This window comes from Muntiacus reevesi, chromosome 8 (assembly GCF_963930625.1).
Source record: "Muntiacus reevesi chromosome 8, mMunRee1.1, whole genome shotgun sequence".
Classification (NCBI taxonomy): Eukaryota; Metazoa; Chordata; class Mammalia; order Artiodactyla; family Cervidae; genus Muntiacus; species Muntiacus reevesi.
The window spans coordinates 11909615-11923121 of NC_089256.1; positions in this window are offsets into that span (position 1 = coordinate 11909615).

A 13507-nucleotide genomic window follows, 5' to 3' on the forward strand; every position below is an offset into this window, starting at 1 on the left:
ATTAACGCTTCTCTAAATGTTTTATAGAATTCTCCTGTGAAGTCTTCTAGTCCTGGGCTTTTGTTTGGGGGGAAATATTTTATCACAGCTTCAATTTCAGTGCTTGTAATTGGGTTGTTCATAATTTCTATGTCTTCCTGGTTCAGTCTTGGAAGATTGAACTTTTCTAAGAATCTGTCCATTTCTTCCAGGTTATCCATTTTATTGCCATATAGTTGTTCATAAATCTCTTATAATCCTTTGTATTTCTGCATTGTATGTTGTAACTACTCCTTTTTCAAGTCTAATTTTGAGATTTTAGTCTTCTCTCTTTTTTTTCTGATGAGTCTGGCTAAAGATTTGTCAATTTTATTTATCTTCTCAAACAACCTTTTTATCTTCTTACCAACTTTTTGTTTTATTAATTTTTACTATTGTTTCTTTCATTTCTTTCTCATTTATTTCTGCTCAGATTTTTATGGTTTATTTCCTTCTGCTAATTTTTTTGGGGGGTGTTCTTTATTCAGTTGTTTTAGGTGTGAAGTTAGGTTGTCTATTTGATGTTTTTCTTATTTCTTGGGGGTAGCATTATATTGGTATAAACTTCCCTCTTAGAACTGCTTTTGCTGCATCCCATAGGTTATGAGTTGTCATGTTTTCATTGCCATTTGTTTTTAGAAATTTTATTTCCCTTTTGATTTCTTCACTAACCTGTTGATTATTTAGAAACATATTGTTTAGTTTCCATGTGTTTGTGTTTCTTACAGTTGTTTTCTTGTAGTTGATATCTAGTCTCATAGCGTTGTGGTTGGAGAAGATGCTGAATACGATTTCAATTTTCTTAAATTTACTGAGGTTTTATTTGTGATCCAAGATGTGGTCTATCCTGGAAAATGTTCCATGTGCACTTGAGAAGGTGTATTCTTCTGCATGTGGATGGAGTGTACTGAGATATCAATGAGATCCATCTCGTATAGTGTATCATTTAAGACTTATGTTTCCTTATTAATTTTCTGTTTTGATGATCTGTCCATTGGTGTGTGTGGGGTGTTAAAGTCTCCTGCTGTTATTGTGTTACTGTCCATTTCTCCTTTTACGTCTGTTAGTGTTTGTCTTATGTATTGAGGTGCTCCTATGTTGGGTGCATAGATATTTATAATTGTTATGTCTTCCTCTTGGATTCATCCCTTGAGCATTATGTAGTGTCTTACCTTATTTCTTGTAATCCTCTTTATTTTAAGGTCTATTTTGTCTGATATGAGGATTGCTACTCCAGCTTTCTTTTGCTTCGCATTTGCATGGAATATATTTTTCCATCCTCTCACTTTCAGTCTATATGTGTCTTGAGGTCTGAAGTGGGTATCTTGTAGATGCACATATATGCGTCTTCTTTTTGTATCCATTCAGCCTGTCTGTATCTTTTGGATGGAGCATTTAGTCCATTTACATTTAAAGTAATTATTGATATATATGTTCCTATTGCCATTTTCTTAATTGTTTGGGGTTGATTTTGTAGATCGTTTTTCTTGTCTTGTATTTCTTGACTATATAAGTCCATTTAACATTTGTTGAAAAGCTGGTTTGGTGGTATTAAATTCTCTTAACTTTTGTTTGTCTGAAAAGCTTTTGATTTCTCCATCAATTTTGAATGAGATCTTTGCCAGTTAGAATAATCTTGGTTGTAGATTTTTCCCTTTCAGCACTTTAAGTATATCCTGTCATTCCCTTCTGGCCTGCAGAGTTTCTGCTCAAAGACCAGCTGTTAAGCATTTGGGGTTTCCCTTGTATGTTGCTTGTTGCTTTTCATTTGCTGCTTTTAATATTCTTTCTTTGTGTTTAGTTTTTGTTAGTTTGATCAGTATGTGTCTTGGTGTGTTTCTCCTTGGGTTTACCCCGTGTGGGAGTCTTTGCTCCTTTTGGACTAGATTATTTCCTTTTCCATGTTGGGGAAATTTTCAACTATTATCTTGCAGGAGTTCTGGCAGTACCAGGTACTCAGGGGAGTTGGCAGCTAGGGCCGCAGGAAATATAGTGCTGTAGAAGGGTATGGCAACCAATATTGGCCAGTACACTCCAGTATTCTTGCCTGGAAAATCCCCCTGTCTGAGAAGCCTGGCAGGCCACGATCTACAGGGTCACAAAGAGTTGAACATGACTGAAGCAACCCTGTACGCATAGACGCAAGACTTTTTTTTTTTTGCCTGTGTCAGTTATGCCTCAGTGAGAGTTGAGCATGAAGGTGGCACAGGTGCTTGGCTTGCTTGGACTCTTGTGGCACCAAGTGTGCAGGGACACAGACTGCCTCTGCCCCAGGATTTATGGCCCTATCAGTCTTTTCTGAGCCTCTTGTAGCTGACAATCAGAAGGCCTCTTTGGCCAGTCTTTCTCCATAAGCTCTGCCCGTTCAGGCACTTAGAGGGCTCCCTTGCCTGGGGTCCTTCTCTGGTGTTCAGTGCATCAGGCACATAGAGGGGTCCCCCTGGCTGGGGTCCTACTCTGTAGTTCAGTGCCTCGGGTGTTTGATGGGTCAACTTCTCTATTATTCCGCTGCCCATGATGGCCTGTGGGGAGAGAGAGGCTATGGTGATGGCTCCACCCCCTATGCGTGACTCAGCAGGATCTCCTTGCTTCCATGGCTGCCTGGCTTTCCTCCACAGGCATTTCCCACCACAGTCTCCTCCCTCGCATCCTTTCAATCTGTCTCTCCACAGTCAACAGCAGCCCCCACCCTGGGATTGCTCCACAATCCTTAAACTCCCTCTCCCAGTTGCTGGGCCTTCCAGGGGACCTGTGTCCCTATCTGGGGTATGTATGTCTGTGGCAAGAACTGTCTGATTCTCATTCTACTTAGGCTGCCACAGATCAGCTGTTTCACTCTCAGCCTTAAATGTTTCTCCTCTGACTGAGACAATTGCCCCGATGTGGGGATTGGACCCCTGCTTCAGGTCCCCCACTGGCCAAAGGCAGGTCCAGTCCTACTAACACTCCAGTTTTTCCCCCTAGTTCCTTTGTCCTACTGAGTTTTGCATGCTTCTATATATCCTTTTCCAGTGGTCAGGTACTCCTGTCCACTCTCAGTTGGTGTTCTGCATACCCTTCTGTGTCTGAAGGTGTATTCCTGATGTATCCATGGAGAGAGATGTACTGCATGTCCACCAACTCCTCCACCATCTTGTTCTCCTCCCTTTAGCAGGTTTTATATCTCCACTTAAAAAGTTCAGCTTGGTTCTGCTCAGTGGGATTTAAAGTTACATTCTGGTGTAAGGATGAATTTCTCTGTAATCTCAACTCTCTTAGGAGAGAATGGTTTCATGCCTAATCTTTTGAATGGGATAGTTGCTAGAGAATGATTAAAATGAAAAATGACTAGCAAATACCAAGCATCTAAATTCCTAACATAACAGGAAATTTAGGACAACTCAGAAGTCAGTAAAACAGTGGTGTCTGGAGCAGGACAAGGTATTGTACCTTGCTCTGTGGTCTCCACCATTTTTAATTTAGCAGTCAATGGCTCGCAATGGCCTCTAGGCCCAAACTCATTTGAAGCCCACAGTTTGTGAATGTCTTATAGCAGAAAGCTATGCAGAGGTCCTTCCTTCACATCAGCTGTCATGTTGAGGAAGCCCCTTAGCTATTACTAGTTCCTGTATCTATCTTCTGAGCATTATTGCCTAGAATCTCATATACTGATGTGTTGCCCACTTGGTGATTATCATTATGTTCACTTGCCTTGTATGTTATTTATCAGAGAGATACTTAGGGTTTATTCTTAATTGGAAATAAATTAGTGGATAAGATAGAAAAATGCATTTAGATCTGTGTGGAGTGTGACTTTAGAGTACCAAGAAGGATATTCTCATGTATAAACCTGAAACTGTCAGTGGTCATCTACTTCAGCTTTGAGAAATCACATGCAAAGAAGAAAGAATAGCCAAGGGCTGAATTAGTCAAGACCTCATTGATATTGTTTAAGCTCTGGATCCCACTTACCAGAATTTAGATTCACCTGGTTAGAGAGAAATGAGGGTCTGTTGTAGGTGTGTGTGTGTTTATTTGCTAAGTCATATCCAACTCTTTCAAGACCTCATGGGCAGTAGCCCACCAGGCTCCTCTCTTCATGGAGTTTCCCTGGCAAGTTTCCCAGTGGGTTGACATTTCCTACTCCAGGGGAATCTTCTCAACCCAGGCATTGAACCCACATCTCCTGCACTTGTAGGCAGATTCTTTACCACTGAGTCACCAGGGAAGCCCATGCATGAAACTTAAATAGTTCAAAGTAATAAGATTTTAAGACTTTTTGCTTGTATTTAAATATGCACATATATCAACATATAAAATAAACATACGCACATAAGAATAACACTGTATTATTATTCAGTGACTTTTTTTTTCATTTAACAAGGAAGCTTGAAGATATTTCCATGTCAAAATATAGATACACTTTATTCCTCTTAATGATCATATAACACTCCATATTTTGTGTGATGATTAATTTTCTGTGTCAACTTGACAAGGCCATGGGGTGCTCAGATATTTGGTCAAATATTATTTTGAATGAATGAGTAGACTGAATAAAGCAGATTGACCTCCTTGATGTGGATGGGCCCCATCTGGTCAGTTAAAGGCATGAGCAGAATAAAATGGTACAGTAAGAGAGAATTCCTTCTGGCTGGCTGCTTTCAAGCGGGAATATTGTTTTTTTTAATCTGCCTTTTATGAGTCTCAATCCTGCCAGCTTCCAGACTGGAACTATACCCTCAGCTCTCCTTGTTGTTCAACTTGCTGACTACACTTCTGAGGACTTGTCAGTCTCTTAACCATGATTCAATTCCTTATAATAAATTTATATATACATTTATATGTAAAGACACGCGTATTGGCTTTTTCTCTGGAAAACTCGGAAAACAACTTATGGATGGGCTATTATGTCTTTGATTATTTCCCAATTATAGGTCATTTATATTGTTTTCAATATGCTATTTTTAAAAATGCTAAACCCATGTGACTAGAATGGGCTTATTTCCTTAGAAGAGACTCCCTGGAGCAGAATAGCTGAGACAAGGTATAAACATTTAAAATCTTACCTTTTGATCTACATTTCAAATTTTCCTTTCTGAAAGGCTTTTCTAGATTTTATTCTAATCAGCAACGTATCAACAGTGGTTATTTGTCTATTTGCATATGTGCATTGGATATTAAAAATATTTCAAATTTGATAATCTGGAGAGTAAAAAGCTTCCATGTAAATATACTTTAAATTGCATTTACTTGCTTGATTACTGAGTTACAACGTTGAAGTTTTTTTTTTTTTTAATTTCTTTATCAGGCATTTGTGTTTATTGCTCAGTGAAATATTTTACCTATTTTCTATCAGGTAATTTTCTTTTTTCCTGCTAATTGGTAGTTGTTACTTACACATTATTGATATTAATTTTATAATTGTTATATAGACTGCAAATATTTGTCCCTGGTCTATCACTTGTTTTTATCTTTGTTTATAACATCTTCATAGCAGTAAAGTCACAGAATAGTGGTTATTTGCTCTGGAATCAGACAGCAAAGAGTACTTCTACAGCCTACTGGCTGCATAACTTTGTAAAATCACTAATACTTTTTGAGACTTAGTTTGTGCTCTTAAAGTAGGGATCTATTACAGTGGTACCCACATTTTGAATTATTGTGAGCATTAAATGAGACAATTTGTGTAAAGTGCATACTGCATCATCTGGCACCTTGAAAGTGCTCAATTAATGACAACTATTATGAGTTTTATGATTACTAAGTCATATTAAAGAGTACATTTTCATGGAGTCACATCTGTCAAATATGAGTTAGGCTATTACTTAGAATATCTTTGGTTGTAAGAAACAGAACATCAAACTTAAAAAGTGGCTCAAAATAATCACCTATCCAATCATTTTTATAGATTTTAGAAGCAACTAATTTTCTACATTTAATTCTTTTCTGCTGGAAATAACTAGTGTGGTCTCCATTTTCTGTGGTAGAATTCTGTGCTGCACCATTCAGACTATAAAAATGTTCCCCTATATTTTTGAAACTTTTAAATTTTTGTTTTTGCTATACATTTCTGTAGTTCATCTAGAATTAATCTTAACTATTGTGTGACAGAGTAATCTAACTTAAAAATAATAATCCATTGTCCCAACACCATTTATTAAAGTCTTTCTCCACTACTTTTTAAATGATATATTAATCACATACTATTTCCCTTATTAAGGGGATCTGATAAACTGAAGGAGTATTACTATACTAGAATAAAAATTATGGTAATATGCAGTGACATGCATATGATTGCATTTGGACAAAAAGTCTTTCAACAAGGGAAAATACATTTTTTACATATGGTAGCTTTCAATCTCTCTGTGTAGTTGTCCTAGTATCAAGATATAGTTGACTGATAGAAATAAAATAAAGAGGGAGAATATCACATAATGTCACAAGCTTTCAAACAAAGAAGACTGAATCAAAAGCAGACACTATCTAGGGAAAATGTTCACTCTTAGGTATATCCACTTTGATTGCAGGCACTCTCATTCATTAATAACTATATTACAGTTAATAAGAAGGCCACTGAAAAATTCAATGAGCTCCAACAAAGAACACATTTCCATGTAGTTTAGATTCTTTTTTTCTTGGGGAAAGTACTGAACTCATTGGGTCGAAGAGTAAACAAAAGTAATTTACAAGTAGATGGACTTTGGGGCTCCTCTGGCAGTCCAGTGCTTAAGACTTCACTCTTCCAATGCAGAGAGCACAAGTTTGACAGCTAGTCAGAGAACTAAAATCCTACATGCAGCACAGCATGGTTAAAAACTAAAGTAAAAAAATTTTTAAGAAATAAACAAACAAAGCAAGTAGATGAACTTGGTGGTATTTAGAGTGGTATACTGCATATACCTGTTATTTTCCCTCTGACTTGGTCAGGAGTTTCAGATTCACCTGTTGCCTCGTGTTTGCTCTACCAGCATTTCTTCAAGGAATACAATAGAACTCATTCTCCCTATCACCTGGGTGCAAGAATTGGAGCAACTGCATCCTATTTGAATTACTCTCTATCTTTTCTGCTGCTGACAAGGTGTGGTCGGGGGTCAAGTTCAATCCAAGGCTCTTTAAACGAGTAAAAAAGACTCAATTACAACGTCTCTTGGTTTGTTGCAGTATTCTTTTATGAACTTGTCTATTTTAGTACCAACACGAAAGTGTTAAAATTGCTATGACATTATAAAATATGTTAATATCTGGTAGGCAAAAGCTCCTCATTGTTCTCTTTAAAATTCTTTCCTTAGTGCCTTCATGCACATTTTCCTTGCTAGGTAAACTTTAGAATCATCCTTTCAAGTTTCATAAAATATCATTTTAAGCTTTTGATTGACATTTATTTGCATTTACAAATTAAATTTCTGGAGAATTGCCATCCTTACAATTTCAAGTCTTTGCTTTCAAATGATCATATGTCTCTATTTAGCATTTCTTTAGTTTTTCAATAATGTTTTATCCTCCTTTATATGAATCTCATACATTTCCCATTAGGTCTACAGCTAAGTATTTTGTTGCTGTTGTGAATGGCACTTTTCTGCACTGCATTTTCTATGGGGTCATTGTTAGTCTATAATGAAGTTACTGGTTTTTGAATGTTGATTTTATACCCACATGTCTTACTATTTTAATAGTTCTAATCATTTTTACATTGTTTTTCTTGGATTTTTTAGGGAGACAATTGTTATATTTTCAAATAATAATTGTTTAATCTCTTCCTTTCCAATAATTGTACCATTCTTCATATCTTGTTGCATTATGCAGTACCTCCAGAATAATGCTAAAAGGTAGCACTAATAATCCTATCTACTCTTGTTCTTACCTTAAAGAGACTACTTGTAAACCTTCGCCATTGAGTATAATATTTGCAATATTTCTGTTGGGTATATCTTATAAAATTAAAAAATTTCCACCTATTAATATTGCTACCTTTCTATGAATATTATAGCAATTTGCTTTGTATGTATTTTTCTTTAATAAAAACATGTGCTGAATTTTTATCAGATGTTTCTTTTGGCATCAATTGGAATAATCTATGGTTTTTCTTCTTTAATTTCTTAATAAAATGATCCTTATTAATAATTTCTTTTTTTTCATTTATTTTTATTTATTAAAAATTTCTAAAGATAACCCAGGCTTACATTTCTAGTAAAAAATCTACTTGGTTATAATTGATCATTTTGCATAGTGGTCTGATTTGGGGTTTATGGATGTATGGCTCTTCAGAATCTCTGTTAGAACATAGACTCAGGGACCTGTGGTACTACAACAAAAGTTTTAACATTTGTGTCATCAGAGTCCCAGAAGGAAAGGAGAGAAAGGGCCAGGTTGAAAAAAATACTTGAAGTAGTAATAATTGAAACTTCCCAAATTTGTCAAGGGACATAACCTTACAGATTCAAAAAGGTGAGTAAACCCCAAACAGAATAATTACCCCAAAAATTCATACCAAGACATATCATAATTAAACTTCTGAAATCAAAGATAAAGAAAAATCTTGAAAGCAGCCAGACAGGTATATTACATAAAGGGAAGTAGCAGTTGGAATGACTTTTTCTCATCAGAAATCATGGAGACCAGAAGGAAATAGCATGATAGTTTCAAAGTGTTGAAAGAAAATATCATCAAACCCAGAATCGTATACCCAATGAAAATATCCTTCAGGAATGAAGGAAAAATCCAGACATTCTCAAAGAAAGGAAAACCAGAAAATTTCTTACCACCAAACCTATCCTGAAGGAATGGTTAAACAAAATTCTCTCAACAGAAAAGAAATGAGGAAAGAAAGAACCTTGGAACATCAGAAGAGAAAAAAGAACATGACATGCAAAACTATGGATAAATACAATAGGTTTGTCTCCTGTTCTTGAGTTTTCTAGGTCATGTTTGAGGATTGAAGCAAAAATTGTAACACTGATTGATGCAGTTCTAAATATATATGAAGAAAATATTTAAGACAGCTATTTTATAAACAAGGAAGGATAATGGGATATAAAATGAACTCACTTGAACTGATGAGATGGCTGCACCAGTACACTGTAATAAGATAAAGATATATATATATATATATACAGGCATGCATACCTAATTATATATATGTGTATATGTATATAAATTCTCTTAGCTATCCTTCCTTTGAAAATGTCTGGATTTTTCCCTCATTCCTGAAGGATATTTTCATTGGGTATAGGTTTCTGGGTTTGATGATATTTTCTTTCAACATTTTGAAACTATCATGCTATTTCCTTCTGGTCTCCATGGTTTTATATATGTATAATGGGGAATGCCTGTATATATAATCGTAATATTCTTTATTATGCTTCACTTTATTATGTTTTGCAGATATTGTGCTTTTTAAAATTGAAGGTATGTGGCAATCCTGTACTGAGCAAGTCTATCAGTGTCATTCGTCCAACAGTGCTTACTCACTTCTTATTTCAATATCACATTTTGGTATTTCTCACATTTCAATTTTTTTCATTATCATTGTATTTGCTCTGGTGAACTGTGATTAGTGATCCTGGATGTTACTATTTTTTCTAACTGAAGACTCAGATGATGGCTAGCATTTTTTAGCAATAAAGTATTTTTAAGTTAAGATATGTACTTTTTTTTTTAGATATAATGCTATTGCACACATAATACTCAACCACATTAAAGTGTAAACATTGCTTTTCTATGCACTCAGAAGCCAAAAATATTTGTGTGACTTTCTTTATTTAGTATTTGCTCTGTTTTGGTGATCTGGAACTGAACTCACAATATTCCTGAGGAGCTGTGCCTGTATATGTGTGTGTAGGTATGTGTTTGTGTAAAGATATATAATCTAATATCAAGAAATACCACCAAAATAAGTTATACAAACTGATGTACTCAAGAATACTATCAATAAATCAAAGTAGAATTTTTTAAAACTGTTTAAACTAGTCCACAGAATACAGGAAAAATAAAACAGAAATACAAAAGCAAAGAAAACAAACACAAAACAATAAAGTAAAACAGCCAAATTAAAACCTAACTTAATAATTACATTAAATACAAATGGCTTAAATACACTGACAGTGTCTCTTAGAGTAGATTAAAAAACATGATTTAGCAAATAAACTATTATAAAAAATTAACTTCAAATATTATGATACAGACAGGTCAAGAGTAGAAGGATATAAAGATATATATTATAAAAATATAAAACAAAGGAAAACAAGAGTGGTTAAATTAATATCAGATAAAATAGACATCAGAGCAAATAAAATTACCAGAAATAGAGACATAACATAATGATAAAAGTTATCCTCCAAGAAGACATAGCAATCCTATATCCGTATGCATCAAACAACAGAACCAATGTATACAGAGCAAAACTTGACAGAAGTGAAAGGAGAAATAGATAAATCCACAGTTATTTGGTTACTTCAAAAATCCTCTCAAAGAAACTGATAGAGCATCTCCATAGTAGATGAGCAAGGGTAGAGAGCTCTACAATGTCATCAACTAACAGAACCTAATTGGCATTTACAGAACACTCTATCCAACCAAAGTGTAATACACATTCTTGTAAAGAATCTGCCTGCATTGCGGGAGACCCAGTTTCAGTCCCTGGATTAGGAAGATCCCCTGGAGAAGGAAGTGGTAATGAACTCCAGTCTTCTTTCCTGGAGAATTCCATGGACAGAGGAGCCTGGTGGATTATAGTCCATGGGATTGCAAAGAGTCGGACAGACTGACTAATACTTTCACTTTCTTTTTCATAGAACATAAACCAAGATATACCATATTCTGGGCCATAATACAAATCTCAACAGATTTTTCTTTAATTGGAACTGTATAGAGGGTGTTCTCTGCTACAAGGATTCTAATCAAAGTTAGAATCAAAAACAGAAAGATAATAGCAAATTCTCCAAATACTTGAAAACAAAACAATGCACTACTAAATAATCCAGTGATCAAAGAGGCGTTTCAAAAGAAATACAAAAATTTACTTAACTGAATGAAAATGCAATACATCAGTTGTTGTGGGATACAGCTAGAGAAGTATGGAGAGAAAAATACATAGCGCTATATTCATACATTAGAAAATAGATCAAGTCTCAAATCAAGAATCTAAGCTCCCACCTAAAGAAATGAAAAAAAAAAAAAAAAAAAAAAGAGCAGATACATCCAAAATTCACAAAAGGAAAGAAATAAGAAATATAAGAGCAAAAATCAATTAAAGTGAAAACAGAAAAGCAATACAAAACTAGTGAAATAAAAACCCAGTTCTCTGTAAAGATCAATAAAATTCATAAAACTTAACAAGAAAGAGGAGGAAAAAGAAAGATGACACAAATTGCCAAGCAGAGGGAGAGATGACACAAAATGCTAATATCAGCAGTGGAATGGGGACTATCACTACTGATTCTGCAGACATAAAGAGGTAACTGGGTAACATTATGAACTACTCTAGATCCATAAATTTGACATCTTAGATGAAATGGACCAATTCCTCAAAACGTACAAACTGTCCAACCTACCCAATATAAACTAGTTAATTCATATGGCACATGCTCAGTCACTCAGTCATGTCTGACACTTTGCAATTCCACGGACTGTAGGCTTCCATACTCCTCTGTCCATGGGATTGTCTCAACAAGAATACTGGAATGGGTTGCCATTTCCTCCTCCAGGTCATGCATCATATAACTTATTCCATTTAAAATATACAGTTCAATGGCTTTTAGTACATTCATAGAGTTGTACATTCGTTGCCACAATCAATTTTAGTATACTTTTATTACCCCAAAATGAACCCACACTCACTTCAGCCATCTCCTTGCATTATTCCAATCCCATGTAACCCTAGGAAACTACTAATCTACTTTCTGTTATCTATGCTGCTACTGCTAAGTCGCTTCAGTCATGTCCAACTCTGTGCGACCCCGTAGATGGAAGCCCATCAGGCTCCTCCGTCCCTGGGATTGTCCAGGCAAGAACACTGGAGTGGGTTGCATTTCTTTCTCCAATGCATGAAAGTGAAAAGTGAAAGGGAAGTCCCTCCGTCGTGTCCGACTCTTAGCGACCCCAAGGACTGCAGCCTACCAGGCTCCTCCGTCCATAGGATTTTCCAGGCAACAGTACTGGAGTGGGATGCCATTGTCTGTATCTATAAATTTGCCTATTCTGAGCATTTCATATAAATGAAACCATACACTATGCAATCCTTTTTGAGTGGTTTCTTTCACTTAGCACAATGTTAGTACTTCTTTCATTTTCATTGCTGAATAATAAATTTAGTGTACAAATTTTAATGCAAATGTTTTCATTTCTTTTGGGCATTTGCTTAGGAGGAGAATTGCCAAATCATATGGTAACTCTGTGATTAACCATTCGAGGAATTGAAAGGCTGTTTTCCAAAGTAGCCTCCTCAATTTACATTCCTACCAGCAGTGTATGAAAGTTCCAAGTTTTCTTTTTTTCTTCTTTATCTTTTTTTTTTTTATTAGTTGGAGGCTAATAACTTTGCAATATTATAGTGGCTTTTGCCATACATTGACCTGAATCAGCCATGGATGTACATGTATTCCCCATCCCAATCCCCCCTCCCACCTCCCTCTCCGCCCGATCCCTCTGGGTCTTCCCAGTGCTCCAGTGCCGAGCACCTGTCTCATGCATCCAACCTGGGCTGGTGATCTGTTTCACCCTTGATAATATTCATGTTTCGATGCTGTTCTCTCTAAACATCCCATTAAAAATTCATTTGAATCAGTTCTGATGAGATGGATGAAACTGGAGTGAAGTTATACAGAGTGAAGTCAGCCAGAAAGATAAAGACCAATACAGTATACTAACACATATATATGGAATTTAGAAAGATGGTAATGATAACCCTATATGCAAAACAGAAAGAGAGACACAGATGTACAGAACAGACTTTTGGACTCTGTGGGAGAAGTTCCAAGTTTTCTAATACTTTTTACTGCCTTTTTAAATTATAGCCATCTTAGTGAGTGTGAAGTAGAATTAGCCATTTCCTGATAATTAATTATGTTAGTCATTTTTCATGTCCTTTTTAGGCATTTGTATTTCTTGTTTGGAGAACAGTCTGTTCATTTACTTTTCTGGGTTATTCATGTTTTTACTGTTGATCTATAATAATTCTTTATGTATTCTGGATACTAAATATGCAACTATATGATCTGCAAATATTTTCTTGCATTTGGGGGCTTATTTTTTAATTTACCTGTAGTGTCCTTTGAAGCAAAGGTTTTTAATCTTGACGAAGTTCAGTGGGTATCACATCTAAGAAAACATTGCCTAATCCAAGGTCATAAATATTTACACCTATGATTTTTCCTAAGAATTTTATGGTTTTAGCTTTTACATTTATGTCTTTACTCTATTTTTATTTTTTTATTTTATTTTAATTGGAAGCTAATTACTTTACAATATTGTGGTGGTTTTTGTCATACAGTCACAAGAATCAGCCATGGGTGTA